This window comes from Sphaerodactylus townsendi, linkage group LG12, assembly GCF_021028975.2.
Source record: "Sphaerodactylus townsendi isolate TG3544 linkage group LG12, MPM_Stown_v2.3, whole genome shotgun sequence".
Lineage (NCBI taxonomy): Eukaryota > Metazoa > Chordata > Lepidosauria > Squamata > Sphaerodactylidae > Sphaerodactylus > Sphaerodactylus townsendi.
This window is the reverse complement of record NC_059436.1, coordinates 39,184,621-39,209,290: the sequence shown is the minus strand read 5'-3', so window position 1 is coordinate 39,209,290 and position 24,670 is coordinate 39,184,621. Positions and strand designations below refer to the sequence as shown.

Here is a 24,670-nt window from a genome sequence, read left to right as displayed (position 1 = left end):
TTAACCCTTGTAGTGAGTAAGGTCCTGGATTGTTTGTTTTTAGTTCCCATTCTAATCATCCTTTAGACCAGGGGTGTCCAATTCTGCCCCTCCAGATGTTCATGGGCGACGATTCCCATCAGCCCCTGCTGGCAGGTGTTTATGGGCGACGATTCACATCAGCCCCATGGGAGTCGTAGTTCATGAACATCTGGAGGCCAGACTTGGACACCTCTGCTTTAGACTATAACAAGCAATGTAAAATATTTCCCCAAGACATGGTAACATAACAGGGTTGTCTTGGTCCTCCCCCCCCCCCCAACAGAGTTCTTTGGCCTTTAACAGGAAAAAATGAAACAGCAAAGTTTCACCTGCTGGATATACTACCTCCACAGATACAGGAAGCTTGCCAGATGACACCCCTCCCTCCAAATGTAGCAGCTTCATGAGTCATCCTGTCTTGTGTTATGAACAGTCTACAGCTTGTAAATGCATGACAACTATCTGCAAAACACCAGAGCCACTTCCTCTCCGAGTTCTAAAAATTCACTGATCTCCAAGCGAGATCTGAGACCACATTTGTTTTTTAAAAAAACCCTGATGTCAGCATTTAGCTGGAGCAAGAAGTCCAAGATAGACTCCTGAGCAAGAATGGGGGAACTAACAATACATTTGCACGTCTATATTGCTGTCTGTCCTATGAAGAAATCAGTTCTGAATTCAATTGAATTTAATCCTTTGGAAATGTGTTTTTGATGCTCTGATCCTATGCACACCATCTTGAGAGTAAGTGTCATTGAACCCAGTGAGAGTTCCTTCTGAAGCAAAGTATGCAGCAGGACCAGGCTGCAAGCATGTTCAAGACATCATAATCAGTGAATCCCCACTGCCACTGAGCTCAACATTGTTTTGTCTCAGTTCCCCCCCCCCCCACCTCAGAACTGCGACTGTATCGCAGTTATGAACTACACTTTTCTGCCGGAACAAGATTCGATGCAACTGAAAGCTTCGAAGTGGGGAAGCATCAAAACGACACCTCATCTGTTCAACCAATCACGAGCCGCTTTTGTGGCATGCGCAGAATGCGAGAGTCGTGGCAGGCAGAAAGCGCATGTAACTTTAAACTGTAAAAACTGTAAAAAAAAAAAAAGGAACGCTCCCGTTTCCTGCCATAACACAAGCACCAATCACGATCGAGGAGCTAAACAGGCACCAAGATGATCCCGCCCACGTAGCTCTGTTCCAGGGGGCCAACTCAGTTGTTGTGGGGAAAGCCTGGAATTGCCCTCCACTGAAGGGAACTGAGTCGACCTTAGCTCCCTTCTGTCATGGGGAAAGCCCCACAGTCACTTTTTTAGAACAAAGACAGCATTTCAGGTTACCAGCCTGGCTTGTTAAAAATAAACACCTTTGCATTGACAAAATGAGTGTGGATGTTGGTGAACCAGTCAGATACAATCCTTCCTTGGCCAAAAGCACCTCTTGAAGTCTTACTACATGCAATCCAGAAGTTTTACCCAGTAGCTCCCTGCCCATAGCCAGCTTTATCATGCAAGGTAGACTGCACCCCAGAATCCTCTGAAAAAGTACAAAGGAATCTACAAGCCTAATCTCAGATCACATAAAGGGCACTTAGGCAGAGGCATAGTTCCAAGGGGACGGAGGGGTGCGCGACACACCAGGTTCATGCTCCTGTGGGGGCGTGGTGGGGGCATGGCAGGAGCATTCTGGGGCGGGGCAAGGATGGACGGGGTGCGGCAGGGGTGGAGGACGCACCAGTGCACCAGGCGCTTTCCCCCCTTGCTACGCCTCTGCACTTAGGTTGCACTCAGAGGAAATTACAGAGGGCTATTTGGCATCATGGGAACAAGCCTTGGAAATCCTCTTGCCCTCTATTCTACCACCCAACACCATCCCATTCACACAGCTAAAAAACTGAAGTTTTCAAGAAACTGCAGTTTGTCATCACAGTTGAATGAGGTGAAATGGCAAACTGTGGTTTGTTCTCTTGCCTACAAACCAGGCTAGTTTGCAGTTCCCCTAATTTCTTTGAAAAGCAGGAACATTGTGAAACACAGTGAACAGATCTGACAAACGAACACAGTGATTGCTGGGATCACTTGTGACAACCTGCGCCTGTGAATGCTGCCAATTGCATTGTACTGTACTGTTTTAATATGCAAAAAGTAATCTGACTAATGGGGGTCGAACTGCTCATAAGCAGCTGAGCCTGTTTGAAAATTAGCTCCTTGCAAAACATGAGCCCAACAGGCAGGTGTGCCAACCATGATTTATTAATTTCCTCCAAACAATGATTTATTGCCTACAAACCATGATTTATTGTTTCCATTCTCTTCACCTAGCTTCAGAAAAGTTTTAAATATTAAATACAGCTCCTTTAAGGAAGGTCGTTGGGGCTGATCTTAGGGGACAAAATAAATGGCTGAACAAACCTATTTATTTATTTTTAATGCCTTTCCTCCCCTTTTCTGGGATCAATTTATGCTTTACCATACCTGCCAGCAGATTAAAGGTGGAAAAAGGGATTCAATCATCCCATCCCTCTTTTCAAATAAAGGGCTCCCACATAGCCCAGCATTATACATTCTGCACTGGAGGTGGCCAACCTATGGTGTTCTAGATGTTTATGAACATCTAGAACAATTCCCTTTAGCCCCTGGGGCCATGTGGGCAGGGACTGATGGGAATTGTAGTCCATGAACATTTGGAGCACAACTGAGTGCTGCGCCAAGAGGATGTTTGTTTCTTGTGTTAAAGCAAGGGGCGGGGGTGGGCAGGTTTGGAGATAAATTGATCCATACCTTCAGTGCCAGATTTACTTATGGGCTTGGCAGGCTGAACCCTTGGCCTTCAAAACCCAGCCTCCAGCCAAGGTGTATAATATTTTTGACACTGCCATAAGCCTTCCTTTCATACGATGTCATAACATGCTGTAGTCTCTATACAATGTTTAAGTAATTTTTCTTGCACTCCATTGCGGAATAACACAGTCTGAAGCCGATGACCCGACACTAGCATTTATTTCTGTATTGATTCAGTCCTTCCTTTTTCTGTTAAAGGCCCCATTTTCCTCTAGTCTTGAGGGTGGGGGATGGGGGGGGAGCTAACAAGGGGAATAACGTTGGCATTTTGCAAGTGTCTGTCACAACTCTGTCATAAAAGGGTTAACTGTTTGTAGGTAAACAAGTTGCTGAAGTCACTGTTAATGATCCTGGTCTATTGATTAGGTATTGATCAGTCAGATAGCCATTGCTTACATGTTGATGAGAACAGTTATAAAGTTAACTCTGGCCCCTTCCACACATGCAGAAGAATGCAGTTTCAATCCACTTTCAATCCACTTTGCAGCTGTGCGGAATAACAAAATCCACTTGCAAACAGTTGTGAAAGTGGATTGAAAGTGCATTATTCTACGTGTGTGGAAGGGGCCTCTGTTTCTTTGTTTGAACACACCAGCACCACCTCGACCATGACCAAGAAACAGCAGATAGGTACCATGATGCAACCAAACGTACAGTGTGTGGCAGGAAAGGATTTATTTCATCTCCATGTAACCCTCCCTTTATAATTAGTAAATTCATATATAAAAAGCAACTGAGAATCTGTCTCTTCTGTTCAACTCTGCTAATATATATACATATATGTATATATGTATGTGTGTGTGTGCGTATATCTCTCTCACACACAACAACTACTAGCCTGGCACTGAACGCTTTGAGAAAGAGGATGCCAGCGTGGGCCGGTCTCATCTAGTTTGCAGTTCGCATAATTGCAGTCGGACAGTTCTGCTCCGGCGCTAGATAAGCAGCTATTGATCCCGAGCACAGGAAGGCAACGCGCCCCTGCACCCCAGATGCGGAGGCTGCTTCTCCAGGGCGCAGGAGAGAGGCGCACGTTGGCTGCAAAACTCTGCCCACGCTCTGGTGCGCCCGCTGGCCGCGCCCTGGGTTTCCCCAGCCTTCCCAGTTCCCAAAGCCAGTGGAGGGAGGAGGCAGGATCCCGGCTGCCCTTCCCAGGCTGGGCAGGACTCCACCCCCAGCCGCTCCTGAGTGGCCTCCAGCTCTCCGCTTAGCTGGGCGGGACCCGGGGAGGATGCCCGGCCCCTATCCCTGCGCCGCTCCCTCTCCTCCTGCGCAGCCCTGCCTGCTGGCCCACTGCTGCCTTCGCTGCCTTGCAAGCGCCAGGACTTCCCGTTGCTTTTGCACCGCAGGCAGCGCCAGGTAAGATCCCCGAGAGGATTCCCGGGGAGGAGGGAGCGCAGCGGAATCCCGCAGGGGCAGCGATTGGAGTTGCGCGTTTTTCAGCCGGCCAGGCAGGGGGAAGGCAAGTTGCCCTCTACTCCGGCGCCAAGGGGGAGGTGCAGCAGGGATTCTAGACCAGGGTGCAGGTTGGGTGCGGCGGGGTTAGTTTTGGGCGCCCTGGGGGGGGGGGGGCTGATGGATGGAGCTGGGGGCGCAACTTTAGACGAGATCTCTGCAACCAGAGCAGGAGATGACGTGTGGAAGTAGAGGGCTAGGAGCCCTTGGTAAGGGGGGTGGGTGGGCGGGGAGTCGGAGTGTACCGTGTGGTGGGGGCGACTGAAGCGCGATTCTCCTCCTCTGGTCCACAAGTCCTTGTTTAGCAAAGTGACCAGAGTTTTTTTCTTCAGAAGTGGGTGTGATCCTGACGGGACCGATACCTTCTTCAGAGATTTGCACCTACTATGCTTCTGTGTTAGGGTTTTAATGGGTGATGGCACCCGGGGACAGTTACTGTCTACTTCCCCCACCCATCTGTTGCAGACTGCCCCCTGGCCCTTTGGTCTGAGCCATCAAATGCCTCCTTGCAAAGGAGTAGAAACCTCTCTGGTCCCTGGGACTGTCAACTGCTATGATCCACCAGAACTAAAAATGGAACCTCCATAGTGAGAGGCAGTATAGACCTGAATGCAAAATGCTGGGGACATATAGTGGGGGAAGTACTGTTATCTCCTAGGACTGTTTGTAGCTCCCGAGAGCCCTTTGATTGGTCACTAAGGAAAAACAGGTGGCCTGGACTGAGGGGAATTCTTCCTGCGATCCAACAGGGTTCGGCTTTCATTAAGCTACAAATGGATCATACTGTAAAGATGACCCCAGAGGAGTCTGTTTGTGTGATATTTCCTTTGGAGTTCCCTATAAACTAGGGAGCCAAAGAGGCAGTCGGGGGAAATAGAGGCAAAGGGTGCCAGATTCAGAATGTCTCAATTGTTCACTGTTGTAATAGGTGTGGTTTCTTTCACACCTGCAAAACTTCCTCTTCGATGCAATTCTTAAGCATAGGGGGAAGGTCTGTCTCTTTCTGTCCAAAGAGGAACAAACAAACAGGAATATACAGTTTATTGAAATAAAAAATAAAATAAAGGAACTGTGTGCCATGTTGTAATTCAGGATTAAAAGGTAGCTCCTGACTCTGGAAATGGGAAAGCACTGGATGGATGGGGGATAAAATAATCTAGTCCTGTGCAAGCTTACACAGAAATAAATCCCACAGTTTTCCATCATAGTTAATAACTCCCAGTAGGCGTGCATATGATTCCAGATGTGAACCTTGGCAGTTCATGCCACCCCTGTGTCAGTCTCTGGAACAACAATACAATCCTGAACAAAGTTACAGCTTTCTGCATCCATTGGAGTCAGAGGGCTTAGAAAGGGGTAACTCTGTTAAGTATTGCACTGTTCAGCAGCATTATAATGTGGTATTGTGTAGGATGAATGCTAGCGCCAGGCTACACATTAAACAGGAGTTCCCTAATCGGAGACGCATGAATTTGATGCTGGAAGAGGGTTTTCAAAAACTTTGCTCCACACCGTTTACCTTATCATATTGCCTGCCTGAAGCTGCTATTAGATGCAGAGCAGAAAGATGTCAGAGCTGGATATTGCATCTTCTAAGAATTTATTGGTGTCACTTTTTGAGCAATGGTAGAAGAAGTCTGGAATAGAATCTCCCATTTCTGAAAACAAAATGCCTACAGTGCATCAAGAGACATCCTTGTTTCCATCTGTCCCATTTGCCTCAAGTTAAACTCTGGAGGGTTCCTGAATGTAAAGCAAAAATAAGCCAAATTTGAGGTTTGCGGAAAGATTTCTTAGAAATTAAGTCAATTGGAAACACAATCCCTGGGGCCATACAGTTTTGTTTTCTTTGTTTTTAAAGAAGGGAAAAATAATCACAGATTTTAAGAATCTATTGCTTAGGCTGCATTCAAGACTGTTCAGTATACGTGCAAAAACTCTGCTCTAAGGAAGACATACAATTTTGCTAAATGGCAAAGTTATGGGGTGTTGTGTGGTTTCCGGGCCGTATGGCCATGTTCTAGTAGCATTTTCTCCTGACGTTTCATCTGCATCTGTGGCTGGCGTCTTCAGAGGATCCTCTAAAGATGCCAGCCACAGATGCAGGTGAAAAGTCAGGAGAAAATGCTACTAGAACACGGTCAGACAGCCCGGACACCACACAGCACCCCAGTGATTCTGGCTGTGAAAGCCTTCAACAAGGCAAAGTTATGGCTTAAAAAAAAACTAGGCTTAAAAAATTTTTTTTGTTCCTACTTGACAGTAAAAATGTAACCACAAATGTGTGAGTAATCGCTTGATCCTCCGCATGTGCAGATGTGTCCTGCATGTGTGGTTTTCTGCTGCGACTATATGCATCGCATTCCTGTTTAAAATGACGAATGCAACAGATTAGCTGTTCAGGAGCAGTCGGGATTTAATCCGCTTCCCTTCCCCTTCTCCGTCAAACAGCTGGTCTGCACATTTCCTGGTGTCCATTTGGGCTCAGTCCAGTGACAGGAAAACCTCACTTGTGTAATTTCTGCATTTCAAACAGGTGCTGAGTGATTCAGGGCCAGAAAGCAGCATGACAATACTGTATGTGTAGGAAGGCTGCTTGTCTGCCTTCACTATAGCTTGCAAAGTGATATTTTGCAGAGATTTGTCCTAAAAGCCATGAAACCGACATTTATTTTTTGGAAAGATCACATTCTGCCAGATGCTGCAAGTGAATTTTTTTTCCCCCCCCCCCCCCCGGCCTCTGATAGCTTCTCCTTGACCTGAATGGCCCAAGCTAGCCCAAACTTGTCAGATCTCTGAAGCTTAAAAAGATTGACCAAAGTTAATACCAGGAAGGGACACTACTAAGGAAGTCTAAGACTGCTACACAGTGGCAAACCACCTCTGTCTCTTGCCTTGAAAATCCTATGAGGTCGTGTTAGAATTTTACAAAGGCCTGCTTCATTTAGTCAAGCAAGGACATTTTTGCAGCAAGAGAAAGCTTTGCAAAGCCAAATGTTGCAAGAACAAATGTATATATGACTCACTGACCTGCTCTGAAAATACCATTCACTGAAGATTTTCGAAGCCAGAATATATCTGGAAGCTGGTTGCTCATGCTGAGTTTTCAGTTCTCAATATTTAGTCAGTAGCATCTCTGTAAAGATTAGGAAAGCAATTGTAAAAATGCCGATTAGTTCTTATGAATGCATCCTTGTCTGTGTGTGAGACTTACTTGAAGATGTACTGGGGCATAATAAGACACAGCCCCTTTAATGTATATATTGTAGATTTAGTCAACTGACAAATCATGCAGTCTATGACTGCAAGCCACATTGTGTGCAAATATTTGCTTGTTTACTTTCGAAATATGGCACAAGAAGAAACCAAATGTAAACACTCGAAGTCATTTGGAGCAAAAACCTATGTACAAATTCCCAAAGAGAGAAGAAGAAAACTACACCCAAAAGCTGAAGTTGGAATATTAGTTGGCTGCAATCCAAATTCTAGAGGCTACAGAATCAAGGATCCTAAGAGGTATGATGTCCAGATATGCAAAGTTGCCCATGTAGGTGAAAGAAGCATTCTGTGTGCTTCAAAACAAGATGATGCCACAAAAGAAAGCAAACGCGAAACTGACAATACTGCATTTACAAAGTGGATAACAGCATTGCCTGCCTGTATTGTGTTTCAACAAGAGACTTCCCAACGACTCGAAAGCCTTTATTGGCATACAAAACAGATTAATTTGAAATACAATTAAAATAGTAAAGATAACTTCACATTGATCAAGAGTTCAATTTACAGACCTCGGCCAGGAACTTTGCCGCTGCGAGACAACCATTAAAATCACTACAGTTTAAGAGAAGAATTACTTTACCTGACTCTGGGAGGGCCTCGATAGGATCGATGACCTGGGTTAACAAACTGGATCTTAATTTCTGATATAACGGGCAGTGTAGAAGGATATGCAAAATAGAATGCAGCTGCCCCGGATTGCAGGAACATAGCCTCTTATTGCTCGGTAAGCCCTTGAGTCTTCCTCTATGGAGCGGGGATGGCATAATATTGAATCTAGCCAGCATATAGGCTCGCCTATGAATGGGATTGGCAAGTGCTGCCAAGTAGTAGGCTGGTTTTCCCTGTACAAATGGAATTTCCACATTCATTGGTGAGAAGAGACTTCCCAACCAGACGGGGAAGAAGATGGAGCCAAACCAACAGAAAGTGAGACTGTAATAACGGCTAAGGAGGTCAGAAAAAAGCACAAAGGGGGTGGCACCAAAGAGATACACCTACAACACGAATGTGCAAACCTATAATGAACCTAAAAGCTGGGCTAAAATATTGAAGTGGCCTCCACATGAAAAAGAAAAATGGGCGATGGCAGTAAAAGAAAAATTAGACTCTTTACACAAGGGAATGATAGCGGACCTAGTGACAAAACCACTTGCCAGGATGAAATTTGAGAATCTCCGTCAGAAATGATGCCTGGTTGACTTCAGAAGCTGACACTTGAGAAGGGGTTTGTTAGGATTTCACAAGTGCCTGCTTCATTCAGTCAAGCAAGAGTTAACCGCCTGAAGTCACATGCCTAGGATTACATGCTTCTGGAAAAATCTCTCCTTTCTTCTTCCAGCAAACACACAGGCACAAATAGACTGACTGAACAGACACCCAGATTGAACACTTGCATAGATAGTTTTCTGTTCTATATTTAGTGTGAATTCATTTGTTATCTAGTAAAGTACAAAACGACTCACTCATATCTCTGCCCTATTATTTGCTCTGCTAATTCATTGCAGTACAACAGGTTGCCATAATTTGGCTGTGAATTGGTAGTACTTTCCACCAGTGAGATAGCTTCAGGAGTCATTCCTTCAACTGAATACAAAAGCAGATTAGGAATGTATATGATTCTGGAGAAAACCTCCCAAACGTGCCTCTGTTTGCAGAATTCACCTTCTTAGGAATCTAACCTTTTGTCTGAAACGCAAAGCAAGTTTCTAGTCCTGTATGTTTGCAAAGAGATTGATGCCTGATGAAAATCTCAGCAGCCAGAAGGAAATGCTGAAATTGATTTCTTGTGGTTGGGGTATGGGGCTTCAGCGCCCTGTACTTATGAATATACGAGTCTGCTTCATACTAAGTCAGACTATTGGTTTACCTAATTCAGTACTGGCTGCTGTGTCTGGCTGCGGTTGGACAGAGAAAAGTATTTCCCAAGACCTGAGATCTTGCAACAGAAGATGCTGGCTTTTGAACCTGAGACCTCAAGCATTTAAAGTTTGTGTTCTGTATAAGGCAAGCGCTGAACAATTCTGCTTCTAAATCATACCATATGTTGTCTTTCACAGTGATGGGGGGTTATTTTTATGGAATGGGACTTGAGAGATCATGGAGTTCAACTTCCCTTTATGAGAATACCTGAAAAGGAGATTCTGGCAGAATGGCGTTTCAGTCTCGTTGAGCCTCTGAGTGCTCCCAGACTACTCATTGCTGATAAGGGCTATTTTTGCTGACTGCAGAGCAAGTTTTTCGTAGCTCTTGCCTCCCCAGACATTGAGGACCTTCAAATTTGACAGGTGGACTGGAAGGGTCTGGATTTAGACACACGAGTTGTGAAAAAAATCCAGAATCAGCAGTGTGAGGGAGCCGTTGAGCTCTCGGAAACAGCCTCCCCCTTATCTTTGCTTTTCTTCTCATTAATCTTCATTTTCTTTTTAAAAAATATTTTCCTTTCTATCTCTTTTATGTATTACTGTTATCATTATTATGTTTGCCCATGTTTATTCATTTTTTAATTTTAACTTTTCCCTTTCTGTAACTTATGGTTGATTAAAAAATATATTGGGGTATTGGGGTTGTCCGGATTGTATGGCCGTGTTCCAGTAGCATTTTCTCCTGACGTTTTACCTACATCTGTCACTGGCATCTTCAGAGGATGAAGATGCCAGCCTCAGATGTAGGCAAAACATTGGGAGAAAATGCTACTGGAACACTGCCATACAGCCTGGAAAACCCACAACGCCCTAGTGATTCTGGCCGTGAAGTACCTGAAGGCATCTCAGACTTACAACTGCCCAACTCCTTTTTGGAAACCTGCAGGGCCTGTTTCTCATAATTGCAGGAAGCTTCACGCTGCTACAGCTGTAAATGTTATCTAGACTAGTCCCCATGGGCAGGAAAGAGTGAGAGAATGTGAGTCACAGTTGCTCATAACACACCCTCAGACTCAAATCTAGATCTGTTGTGGAAAATTGCCAGGGTTTCCTCAATCATTTATGATGATTAAGACAGCTGGGCCACCCGTCATTGACTTCCCTAGTAATATGGAGTTCTAGAGGGAATGATGTGTAAAATCTGAGTCATGTGACACAACATCCATCAGACCTGGCCAGTAACCTGCATAAATGGAGCAGGTTATGTTCCAAGACATGACCCAGAATTCTCTGCAGTGCACAGAGATTCCCTTTCCCAAAGGGTTTCTCAACCATATGTTTTATGACGTATGCATTTTTAAACATATGAATAAGGGGGAGAATGAGTGACAGAACCTGGAAGAAGCCATGTTAGTCGCTCAGGCAGTGGGGAGTTGATCCATATTCCGTGTTATTTTGTGTGAGTATCACGTGATTAATCGACCGTGGGGAATCGACCAACAACAGCAACAATTTAGTGGTATAAAATGATCAAACTAATAAAATGATCAAACTAATAAAAGCAGTAACAAATGCAAAAAAATGCAGATAATGCTAATTCAGGTTCCTTCATCCAACAACTGTGGCTTAGAGCAGATGGTTGTGGAACCAACCAGGGGAGAGGTGATCCTAGATCTAATTCTATGTGGGACCCAGGACCTGGTGCAGGAAGTCAGTGTTGTTGAGCCTATAGGGAACAGCGACCACAATGCTGTCAGATTCCGCATGATATCTCAGCATCTGCGAACAAGTGGCAACTTCACTAATGTAGTTACATTACGCCTTCAGAAGAAGGAAATTTCTCAAAGATGAGGGGATAGATGCTTAGGGAAGCTGAAAGGGAAAATCAAAGAAGAGGAGTCAAAACTGTCCAGGATGCTTGGAGGTTATTTAAAAACACAGTAATAAAGCTCAGCTGGAATGTGTTCCACAGGTTAGAAAAGGCAGCACCCAGTCCAAAAGAAAGCCACCATGGTTAACAAGAGAGGTTGAGAAATTATCAGAAAAAAAGAAAATGTCTTTTTTAGAAATGAAGTCCAGTTTGGCTGATGAAGAATATGAGAGAGGAACACAAATGGTGGCCCAAAAGAGAAGCAAGTTAGCTGTAAAGGGGGGGAGGCAAAAAAAAGGAAGTTATGAGGAACGCATGGCCTATGAACATCACAGACCAGCAACAAACAGTTCTTCACAGAAGTACACATCAAAAGCAGGAAGCCAGCAAGGGAAGGCGATAGGCCCGTTAGATGACAAAGGAACAAAGGGTGTGCTAAAAGATGGCAGGAGAGGTGCAGAGAAGCTGGGAATGAATTTACTTTGCATCTGTCTTCACCCAAGGAGGAGGTGAGGAACATTCCTGCACACCTGAACCCAAGCTTCTTAGGAGGCCCGAATCCGAGGAACTAAGCGAAGATAGTGGTAGACAAAGGAAAGAAGTTCTGGCAGCCATTGATAAACTAAATGTTACCAAATCCCTGGTCCAGATTGCATTCACCCAAGAGTTCTTAAAAGGAAGCTCAAGCATGAAATTGCTGATCTTCTCACTTTAATATGCAACTTATCCCTGAAATCCAGGCTCCATCCTGAAGACTGGAAGATATTGCCAATGTCACACCAATCTTTAAGAAAGGATCCTAGGGGGGACCCGGGAAATTACAGAGCCAGTCAGTTTGACATCTGTTCCTGGTAAATTAGTAGAATCTATCATTAAAGATAAGAATTATAAAACATGTAGAAAAGCAAGACCTAGCTGAGAAAGAGTCAGCATGTGGCTTTTGCAGAAACAAAATCCTGTCTTACAAAACTTACTAGAGGATTTTTTTGAGGGTGTAAACAGGCATGTGGACAGGGGTGAACCGGTGGACATTGTCTACTTGGATTTCCAAAAAGGCTTTTTGACAAAGTTCCTCACCAGAGACTGTTGAGAAAGAAACTCAGCAATGAAGGAATAAGAGGAGAAGTCCCTCCCTATGGATTAAAACTGGTTGAGAAACAGGAAACAAAGAGTGGGTGTAACCAAAAAATGGGAAGTTCTCACAATGGAGAGATGTCGGAGGGTGGGTGTCCCCAAAGGATCCCGTTTTGGGACCAGTGCTCTTTAACCTATTCATAAATGACCTGGAAGTAGGGGTGGAGTATTGGCGTGGTAATTAGGATTTGCAGATGATACCAAATTATGTAGGGTGGTGAGAACCACAAAGGATTGCGAAGAGCTCCAAAGCGGACCTTGATAAATTAGATGAGTGGGCTCAGAAATGGCAAAATGCAGTTCAATGTAGCAAAATGTAAGAGTGATATGATGCACATAGGGGCAAAAAATCCAAAGCTTCACATACTGCGCTACAGGGGTCAGTGCTATCAGTCACAGACCAGGAAAGAGGATTTAAGAAGCGTCTTAGTTGGTGATAGTTCCATGGGAATGTCAACTCAATGCATGGCAGCTGTGAAAAAGGCAAACTCTATGCTGGGGATCATTAGAAAAGGAATTGATAATAAAACTGCAAAGATTGCCATGCCCTTATATAAAGCAGTGGTGCGACCGCACTTGGAGTACTGTGTCCAGTTCTGGTCGCCGCATCTCAAAAAGGATATTGAGGAGATAGAAAAAGTGAAGAGAAGGGCAACAAGGATGATTGAGGGACTGGAGCACCTTCCCTATGAGGAGAGGCTGCAGCGTTTGGGACTCTTTTAGTTTTGGAGAGGGAGGCAGCTGAGGGGATATGATTGAAGTCTACAAAGAAAAATTATGCATGGGGTGAAAATGTTGACAGAGAGAAATTTTTCTCTCTTTCTCACAATACTAGAACCAGGGGGCATTCATTGAAAATGCTGGGGGGAAGAATTAGGACTAATAAAAGGAAACACTTCTTCACACAACGTGTGATTGGTGTTTGGAATATGCTGCCACAGGAGGTGGTGATGGCCACTAACCTTTATAGCTTTAAAAGGGGCTTGGACAGATTTATGGAGGAGAAGTCGATTTATGGCTACCAATCTTGATCCTCTTTGATCTGAGATTGCAAATGCCTTAACAGACCAGGTGATCGGGAGCAACAGCCGCAGAAGGCCATTGCATTCACATCCTACATGTGAGCTCCCAAAGGCACCTGGTGGGCCACTGCGAGTAGCAGAGAGCTGGACTAGATGGACTTTGGTCTGATCCAGCTGGCTTGTTCTTATGTTCTTATGTTCTTATGTTCTTATGTTCTTAACATATGCTAAAAATTAATCCGCTTTCAATGTAATGTCAGGGTTCTTATCTGATAAGACAGATTTGATTTTCCTTTCATCTGGCCAGTGCATATCTGGTTACAATGGCAAAATTTGTTGGATTTGCCTGCCTTCATATCTTGGACAATATAATAACATATGTTTCATAATTTCGGGTATCCTTAACTGATATGGACATATTCTGCCTTCATGTGGAATTTGCATGTATCTGCCGGTTGTCCTTGCAGAGGGAAAAATATTCAATTTTACCTGCACAAAGTCTTGCTGGTGGGTTGGAATTGTTAAGGATGTAAAATACTGAGCTGTAGGTCCCTGTAAGGCCGTGGCAGTGAACGTTTGGCACTCCAGATGTTATGGACTACAATTCCCATCAGCCCCTGCCAATGCTAGCAGGGGCTGATGGGAATTGTAGTCCATAACATCTGGAGTGCCAAACGTTCGCCACCACTGCTGGAAGGTTATCAGCCAAGATAACGAGGTGATCAACTTTTTTGTCCATCTGAGTCTAATGCCTGTCTTTCAGTATCCTTGAGGTGCCTCTTTATCCCATGGAACAAGTGATATTTTTTTTCAGAATTGTCATTGGATTAGAAGTTTGGAAAACTCCACACAGTGTAAACTGAAACCAAGTCCTAATTGAGACAAGACCAATGTCCTGTCTCTGGAATAGTCATTAAAGCTGCCAATTGATCAAACTAAAGGCAATGTGAAAAGAATCCTTTAAAAGTTAGAACATAAGAACATAAGAACGAGCCTGCTGGATCAGACCAGAGTCCATCTAGTCCAGCTACTCGTAGTGGCCCACCAGATGCCTTCGGGAGCTCACATGCAGGATGTGAAAGCAATGGCCTTCTGCTGCTGCTGCTGCTCCCAAGCACCTGGTCTGCTAAGGCATTTGGAATCTCAGATCAAGGAGGATCAAGATTGGTAGCCATAGATCAACTTCTCCTCCATACATCTGCCCAAGCCCCCTTTAAAGCTATCCAGGTTAGTGGCCATCACCACCTCTTGTGGCATCAAATTCCAAACTAAAGGCAATGATCAAACTATAGGCTTTTAAAGCTTTTAAAAGAACCCCTGAAGTTGCTAAATCTTGCAGACCAATACTCAGAAGTAAGCTCCGTTAGCTCAACCCGGTATCTGAATACATAGACATAGGACCGGACTGTAATAAATTATGAACTTTGAAAAGAAAGGGCAGCAAGAGAAAAGGGTTGGTTTGGTTTGTGGATGCATTCATACAAATATTTTACCCACATTTTATTGCTCTGGAGATTCCTGAAATGCTGTGGAGTTCTCCCATTCCCAGTGATATCCTATCATTACAGCTGATTGAGTTGTCCCTGAAATATCTAGCAGTGCTTCCTAGAACAGTGATGGCGAACCTTTTCGAGACCGAGTGCCCAAACTGCAACCCAAAACCCACTTATTTATCGCAAAGTGCCAACACGGCAATTTAACCTGAATACAGAGGTTTTCGTTTAGAAAAAATGGTTGGCTCCGAGGCGTGCGTTACTTTCGGGGAGTAAGCGAAAGGCATTAGTCGGTTGGCTTTGCTTTGGAAGCAACGGCGTGCATCTCTTCCATGGTGATTCACGACCCTAGGAGGGTTTACTCAGAAGCAAGCCCCATTGCCAGCAACCGAGCTTACTCCCAGGTAAAGGGTCGCGCTTTTGTTCTTCACATGGAAATCAGTGGGGTTTAACAGCACTTAACAGGGTTACCTACACTGCTTCCCCCAAACTTGGTCTGAGGTTTAATGCTAATAAGGTGAGCCCAATGACCCCAGGCCAGCCCTAGATGTGTGAGGGGGGCACTCTGTTTCTTGGCGATGCCCTGAGAGGGCTCTGAGTGCCACCTCTGGCACCCGTGCCATAGGTTCACCACCACTGTCCTAGAACATTCACAGAAGCAGTGATAAAGGAGCCCCAATTCATTCTGTCTTCATGCAAACAGAGGGGCTGACAGAACATTATAGTCAAACTTCCTTATCCACTGTAGGAATTTATGGAGTGACTGCTAGTTAGATTTTTTCCTCTGGTAACTTGCAATGAACCAGAAAGTAAAGCAGTAACCTATAAAATACATTTTGAAGAAATTCCTGGTGTTAAATCATCTGGATAACCCGGAGACCAACTTAAATGTTTGACTCAATAAAGAAAGCTTTAAAAAGAATACCTGAAGAATTGGAGGGGCAAAATGTTCCTAAGCATGTTTCCTTTAGGCCAAACCGCAATATAATTGTATGGAATATTAGTAATCACACACCTAGAATTCCAGCAGGGGTAAAAGAGACTAGTGGAGAAGGAATTCTTAGGCCCCTTCCACACATGCAAAATAATGTGTTTTCAAACCACTTTCACAACTGTTTGCAACTGGATTTTGCCATTCCGCACAGCTTCAGAGAGCATTGAAAGCAGTTTGAAAGTGCATTATTCTGCATGTGCGGAATGAGCCTTAGAGTGTGGCCCTTTGAAGTAACACTCCCTGAGATGGGCCTTATTTCAGTTTAGGACTGCTACTGCAACAGTGCTGTCCAAAGTCCTAGCCAGGGTCACCTCCCTTAGGCCCTTCCGCACCTGCAGAATAATGCACTTTCAATCCACTTTCAATCTACTTTGCAGCTGGATTTAACTGAATAGCAAACAATAGCAAACTGCAGCTGGATTTGACTGAATAGCAAACCATTGTGAAAGTGGATTGAAAGTGCATTATTCTGCTCGTACGGAAGGGTCCTTAATGACTGGACTCTGAGCAAAGCCTTGTCCCCAGTTCAGTGGATAGACATATGAAGAGAGACTCTAGTGTGAGAAGCAAGAAGGGAGGAACTGTTTACATTGCAGCTAATAGCAGTGCAGGGATGCAACGGAGGCAAAACCATTACTAAGGAGACAGGATCAGAGGCAATTATTATAGGGAAGATAAGAGCAGCCGCACCCTCTCAAATGCTAGACCCGGTGGTTAAGTGGTATTCTTCCAGAATCTGAGATGAAACAGGGAAAGCTTGGTTAGGGGGAAGGAAAAGTTTCCTTCTCTGAGCAAAAAAATCCATACAGGAATTCCCTTAAGAATATTTTGTGGTTGCAAGATTAAAAGCTGAGCATACTGTCTGGTTTGCTGTTCCATTCCTTTCATATTTTATGCTGTTTTGGTTGGTATCCCAGAGAGCTGAAATTCTAAAGTTAACCTTCCAAAGCCTCTCCAAACATCATTTTTGAACTCAGAAGCAGCAATTCCCAAACCGTGTCCCAGGATGCAACAACATGTTGTGAATAGGCTCCAAAACATGCTTTGGAAAAATCAAGACAAAAATTGTAATCCAGAAGAAGAAATGAGCTGCAGGTTTCGAGAATTTGGGAATCACCATTCCTGGGGGACAAAATCACTGCTAGCCCAGGTCAGAACTGCCATGCCGTTTCCTTGATAAAGATTCAAATAGCCTCCTTCTGTTTTGGAATGCTTGATGGAGAGATGGCAGATCCTCATTCCCCCCTGATCTTATGACCACTTCAAGTCACCTGCCAGCAGTGGGTAAAAATAGCAGTGAACTACTTAATGCTAAGAACAAGAAGCCTGGATTGAACAGACAGTTAAGTTTAAAACTTTTTCTCCCCCAAACACAATGTTATATAACTGGGGTGTTGTGTGGTTTCCGGGCTGTTTGGCCGTGTTCTAGCAGCATTTTCTCCGGACATTTCACCTGCATCTGTGACGGGCATCTTCAGAGGAACCTCTGAAGATGCCAGATGCAGGCGAAACGTCAGGAGAAAATGCCGCTAGAACACGGCCATACAGCCCGGAAACCACACAACACCCCAGTGATTCCGGCCGTGAGAGCCTTCGACAATGCAATGTTATATAAGTGATTTCATTTATAGATTATATGTTTGTCAAGCACAATTATCTCAGCATTCTGCAAACCACATGATTTCAAACTGTAGCAACTGAAACCCTATTTAAAATTTTCCTAGGGAGAGTGTTATAAAAAGGTTATGGGGATGACATGTGTCAAAGAAGCCAAGGTAGTAAGTAAGACCCGCTTTAAATTAATCGCTTGGAATGTTAACTTGCTTTTTTTTAATGATATGAATCAATCCAACTTTGCTAACACAGGACTTTCCATTCAGCCCCCTTCTGCCCCCTCCTTTTCTATGCAGCCCCCTCGTTTCTGCCATTTGATAATCTCAATTGAACCTCGTTTCCTCCATCTGATGGTCTAAATTCTTCTCATTTCCAAAACTTGCCTTTGTGCATGATTCATGACATCTTCTTCGGGCGTGGCTGGAGGAGGGTTGGAAATTCATCTTCTAGAAAAGGGTGGTGGGTGGGTGGGGACCTCTTCTGGCAACTCTTTGTCCTTCTAGGATTTCCCAAATGCTAAATGAAATGATATTTTGATCACATTTTTTAGCACACAAGAGCAAATGAACCCACCGATAACATACCACACAACTAAACTACCTAAAATACCATCCCAGTTAAATTAGCCTATAAGAAGATTTATTCCACAATATCCATTGCTGATCCTGCCGCTGTTTTCATCCCATTGTTACTCTAAAGAGATGTGTGTGTGTGCCATATCAGACACTGTCTGTCTTACAGCAGCCTTGTGAAGTAGATTAGAATGAGTGATCATAACTGATCCAAATGCTCCTAGTGTATCAGATTGTGAATTTCCAACACAGTTTCCTCATCGCAGGCTGACACTAATCCATACACCACACTGGCAAATTGAGCAGAGGCAGCTACCTCAGATGAGTTGATCTGGAGGTCTGCTAAACCAGATTCTCAGATTGTTCCACAGAAGTTACTAATCCACACAATTAAAAAAAGGCATTAGTTTTTCCACATGTCCTTAAATTGGTCTTCTGTGGCTCTGCAGTGACCCAAATCAATGTATTTAAAAATAAAGCCTTTCCCACATTTATAATATATAGTTATGGCAGCACGTGTAATGTCTTTGGGGTTTGCTGCTGTGAGGTAAACGTTGTGGTAAGCAAGCGGAACATTGTGATAAAAGTTGAAGGAAAATTACACTGTTGGTTTATTTATGTACAGGTGTTTCAAAACACACGTCAACAACACAGGCTGCCCAAAAACAGTCAAAAAGAAAGCCTGCCCGAGGTCCTTCAACTGAAGCAGCTCCACGTTTGATGTTAAATTCACTTCAGTGTATGAGATCACAGACTTTAATGCTGAATCACCACTGAGCAGTTGTGACACAGGGCCCTTCCAGAGAGGTCTTTAAGGACAATCAGGTTTTTACTGCCTAATTATTAGGGTGTAAGGATCCCAACCTCCCGATGTGGCCTGGAAATTTCCTAGAATTACAACTGATTTCCAGATTAGTTCGCCAGGAGGAAACAACTGCTTTGGAGAGTGGGCTCAATAGTGTTCTGTCACACTGAGGCTCTACCCCCAAACCTCCAGGCATTTCCCAAATTGGAGTTGAGACCATCATCTGATGTCTTCTGCGCCAAATGACGCTTCTAGGGTCCTTTCAAGATTAGCCTCGTCTATAACCCATTACAGTAGTCAAACCTGCAGGTGCAAAAGTATGCCAAGAACAGATAACTCTGGATAGAATAATAAAATTGGAACACAAGTACAGAATGAGCAAGTGCAGTCCCTTGAAGTCCTTTAGGAGCAGCAGTGGTGTAGGAGGTTAAGAGCTCGTGTATCTAATCTGGAGGAGCTGGGTTTGATTCCCAGCTCTGCCACCTGATCTGTGGAGGCTTATCTGGGGAATTCAGATTAGCCTGTACACTCCAACACACACCAGCTGGGTGACCTTGGGCTAGTCACAGCTTCTCGGAGCTCTCTGAGCCCCACCTACCTCACAGGGTGTTTGTTGTGAGGGGGGAAGGGCAAGGAGATTGTAAGCCCCTTTGAGTCTCCTGCAGGAGAGAAAGGGGGGATATAAATCCAAACTCTTCTCCTTCTCCTCCTCCTCCTCCTCCTCCTCCTCCTCCTCCTCCTCCTCCTTTTCCTCCTCCTTCTTCAAAACCCCTCAGGGAGCCTGAACTATCCCTTAAAACCCTAGATCACATCAAGCCCATTATTAAAAGATCGAGGCATCTAGCCCAGTGGTGGCGAACCTATGGCACGGGTGCCAGAGGTGGCACTCAGAGCCCTCTCTGTGGCCATGCGTGCACAGAGTTCATCATGTGGGGGCCCCCAGAAAATCCCCCCCACACACACACATCTAGGTTGGCCTGGGTCGCTGGGCATGATGTATAGGTAATGCTGTTATGCGCTGTTAAACCCCACTAATTTTCATGGGAAGAACTAAAGCGCAATCCTTTTCCTGGGAGTAAGCTCAGTCGCTGGCAATGGGGCTTGCTTCTAAACCCTCCTAGGGTCGTGATTAACCCATTCAAGGCGTTGCACGGTTGCTTCAAAGCAAAGCCTCCGACTACCACCAAGCTAACTCCTGAGTAATGCGTGCCTTGGAGCCAACTGTTTTTTTCTAAACCAAAACCTCAGTATTCAGGTTAATTTGCCGTGTTGGCACTTTGCGATAAATAAGTGGGTTTTCGGTTGCAGTTTGGGCACTTGGTCTCGAAAAGGTTCGCCATCACTGATCTAGCCAGATGTCGCTGTTCATCCCAAAACTGGCCGCAGAGTTGTGACAACCAAACAACAAAGCCTGTCCTATAAACCCTCCTTTTAATCTGACAGTGATCAAAGGAATAAAAGGAAGCATGAACCCGCCCTCCCAAGAAATAGTGGCTAAATGGGAATCAGGGACCCCCTCCTCCCATCCCACAAGGTTTATAGGTAAGATGAGAAGTGAAAGCAGCTGAGAAAAGCAACCCGAATGGGCAAGGCTGACCTTAGATGAAGACAATAAACCTGCTGCCAAGATCTGATGGATACCCAGCTGGGGCAGATGGAGAATACAAGTGTCCAATTTAAGCTCTGCATCTCCCTTCGGCAGCGGATTTGTGTGCAAAATGTCACAGAGAGAAGGAGATGAGTTCTAAGCTTGTTGCAAGAACAGTACCCAAAGGCAGCAACAGTGGGAAACAATGAAGAGTTTTTATCTAAGCTTGTTGTAATGGGCAGTTTGGCCTAAAGGCGAAAAGCAGATCAGTTTAGTGTTCATATTCTGCATATGAGTATTCTGTCAAGCCAGTGGAGTTTCTAGGATGTTGTGGGTTTTCCAGGTTGTATGGCCGTGTTCCAGTAATATTTTCTCCTGACATTTCGCCTGCATCTGTGGCTGGCAGCCACAGATGCAGGCGAAACATCAGGAGAAAATACTACTGGAACACGGCCATACAACTCAGAAAACCCACAACATCCTAGTGATTCTGACTGTTAAAGCCTTCAACAATACCAATGGTTTTTGCCTGAGGATGGGAGCATGGAATATAGCTGGCTGCATTCCTAAGCACCCCCGTAGCCTGATCCTTTGCATGCTGTCTGGGAATAGAGTCCTCCTCCTGAATTCAAAGGGACTTACCTTCAGCAATCAGAAACCTTTAATGACATTTCAACTTGGCTGCTCATGATTGCCACCTTCTTCAGGAAGCAAATTCCACCAGACTGCGTTGTATTTCTTATTCAGTTACTGTCAGCAGGGTCAACTTGGCTCTCCACGAATAGTCCTGCAACGCAAAAATTGGGGAAACATGCGCATATCTATTGTAACAAGAACAATAACAATTGTTATTGGCATTGACCGTTAAAAGTTACAGAGTATTGCCCTTTGAGTCACGTATCCTCATCGCGACTGAGAGAAACTCTTGTTTGAGAATGCTGATGAGCCAGCATGGTGTAGTGGTTAAGAGCAGGTGCACTCTAATATGGAGAACCGGATTTGATTCCTCACTCTGCCACTTGAGCTATGGAGGCTTATCTGGTGAACCAGATTAGCGTGTGCACTCCAACGCATGCCAACTGGGTGATCTTGGGCTGGTCACAGTTCTTTGGAGCTCTCAGCCTCACCCACCTCACATGGTCTTTGTTGTGGCGGGGGGAAGGGAAAGGAATATGTAAGCCCCTTTGAGTCTCCTACAGGAGAGAAAGGGGGATATAAATCCAACTATTCTTCTTCTGATCACCTAGAGGAGTGTGTGCTGTTTGCCTATCAGTAAACGATGTACCACCTTTAAGCAGAGATCTTATACATGTTCCTTGCAGGGCTACATAAAGCTCCCAGTGGAGCAGCACATACTCTGTGGTTCGGGTCGTCTCAGTCAACACAGGTAGAGTCTTTCACTGTGAGGTGTGTGTAGATATCTTCCCTGCAGTGTGGCTGTAAGGAGGCTATTAAGGCGAGCCAACATAAAAGATCATTGGAGCTCAGGGGTTGTGAGATGGGTAAAGTTAGAAGGAAAAGTTCCATGTTCGGGGATTGTTCCAAGACTCAATGGTGAACAAACCCTGAGTACAGCACTTTTCCTTTCAATGCCCAGAACCCTTTGCTTCAGCGTCTTAAAGCTGTGAGATTCCTCAGAGGTGTGGAGGGAATCCAGGGGAAGTTGAAGTTGTGAATGACTAGTTTCGACCACTTAGGTTGAAAGAAGTCAGACAGCATGAGCTGAGCAAGGCTCCCTGACTTGGATCGGAAATGGAGGCACAGCCAGAATGTAAGTGTAAATAGCCACGCTTTCGTTTCCAGCAGATTTAGATCCATTTCTAGGCAAAGGGTGGGATAGGCAACACAGCTGGGAATTCCCAGCAGGTGGCGAACAAAGTTGTATTGGACCTGTTCAAGTCTTGAGATGGAGTCACTTATCTGGATAGGCACACCATGGAGTGCTTGGTGGAGCAACTTGTCTTGGAAGACTCTGACAGTGACCAGAACAAACCGGCTGTTTTTAAAGCAGAAAAACCGGTTGACCGCTCCTGTTCTATGATAGTAGAGTTGCACAACGGAAGCATACTGGACCATATCTATAAAGAATGTGCTTTTTAGGGGAAAAGCCATTTGGACTTTGTTCAGACATCCTGCAGTGTTGTTGGTTGCCATCAAAATAGGTTCTGAAGCTGGTTTGTATGCCATTTGTACTAGCTGCAGTTTGTTGTGATGCCTGCATTCACAGAACACGATTAGTTGGTTAGCACCTCACTGAAACTGTACTCCCCCAGCTAGGGAAAAAGACAGGCTAGGGAAAAAGACAGGCGTGTTATGGACTCCTCTGTCTTATTTCCCTGCCAGGACTGGGAGCAGTCCAAAAATGCTAATTTTGTTTAGAGAAACAGGGCATGTGGGGGGGAAATAGTTTAACACACCCTCATTCCCCAGCACTGCAACCTAAAACCACATCTCTTCCCCCACCCCATATACCTGCACTGCTAAATACAACTAAATGACACAGCAGGAATCCTACCATAGATCAGAGTTGCATTGGTGTAGTGATTAGGGTGCTTGGACTAGGATCTGGGTGAATCCGGTTTAGATCCCTGCTCTGGTGTGGAAACTTGCTGGCTGCGTTTGGACCAGTTTCTTTCTCTGAGCCTAACCTTCCTCACAAGATTGTTGTGAGGATAAAATGGAGGAGAGGAGAATGGTTTTGTAAGGCTCATTCCGCACATGCAGAATAATGCACTTTCAAACTGCTTTCAGTGCTCTTTGAAGCTGTACGGAATGGCAAAATCTACTTGCAAACAGTTGTGAAAGTGGTTTGAAAACGCATTATTTTGCATGTGTGGAAGGGGCCTAAGTTACTGTGAGTCCTCCTTGGGAGCAGGGGGAGAAGTGGGATATAAATAAATGCATCCCCAGTGTTGCCTTTTGTTGGAGTCTCAGTTTTGGCTGTTTTGTTCAAGACTGTTTCTCACATGGAAACTACTCCATTGTGGGAAAAGACGTGAATCCTCTGGATAATGTGTCACATGTACTGGACATGCGTATGACTCTTTAGCACAGTGATGGGGAACCTTTTCGAGACCGAGTGCCCAAACTGCAACCGAAAACCCACTTATTTATCGCAAAGTGCCAACACGGCAAATTAACCTGAATACTGAGGTTTTGGTTTAGAAAAAAACAGTTGGCTCCAAGGCACGCATTACTCAGGAGTTAGCTTGGTGGTAGTCGGAGGCTTTGCTTTGAAGCAACCGTGCAACGCCTTGAATGGGTTAATCACGACCCTAGGAGGGTTTAGAAGCAAGCCCCATTGCCAGCGACTGAGCTTACTCCCAGGAAAAGGATTGCGCTTTAGTTCTTCCCATGAAAATTAGTGGGGTTTAACAGCACATAACAGGGTTACCTACACATCATGCCCAGCGGCCCAGGCCAGCCTAGATGTGTGTGTGGGGGGCGATTTTCTGGGGGGCCCCACATGATGAACTCTGTGCACGCGTGCCCACAGAGAGGGCACCACTGCTTTAGCATATATGTAGCTTTCAACCTGCTCCTGAAGGAATGCTAGGATTTCTCAAGCTGATCAGGAATGTCTTGATAAGATCAGTAATAACAGAGAGGCTTTGTTGCAAGAATAGACCGTTGGCGACCAGCACTGTTCCTTCCCTGCAGGGTGCAGCTGCTGGAGAATTATGGGATGAGTGCGTGGATTGTCACTAAGTCTTGGCCTGCTTAGCCAGTCTGCTCCTCAATCTGTTTGTCCTAGAACTGTTCCCAGACTCTTTTGTGATACAGGCATTTCAGTGGCAGACAAGACAGTGTGGAAAGGGAAACATCTCGTGTAAGCGTAGGGAAGTTGCAGCCGAAGTTTGTTCCTCTAATCAGGTTTGCCACAATTGACAAATCACAGCTGTAATTCATGCTGTAACTTCCTACGCAGCAGTAAGAACAGCAAGTAGATGATGGGAATTTTCTTGTGACCATCTATGGGTTTCATCCTGCAGTTCCAAAAATACTAGGGATTATTTTCCTAAAGTTAAACGGGATGAGTGAAGTGGAAACTACTGGCCCCAAGCCAGGAAGGTGTGGTTCTAGCAATATCTTATTAATCATCCCGAGTGCCTTCCACAGCC

General features: G+C 44.8%; 1 protein-coding gene across 1 annotated transcript in view; it reads left to right on the top strand.

Moving 5' to 3' along the window:
• The first annotated feature begins 4,077 nt into the window (after positions 1 to 4,077).
• Positions 4,078 to 24,670, top strand: part of GSN (gelsolin) — a 64,519-nt gene continuing 43,926 nt past the window's right edge. Inside the window, exon 1 of the mRNA XM_048512790.1 lies at positions 4,078 to 4,220. The gene's annotated coding sequence lies outside the window, so the exon portion shown is untranslated. The remainder of the gene's footprint in view (positions 4,221 to 24,670) is intronic.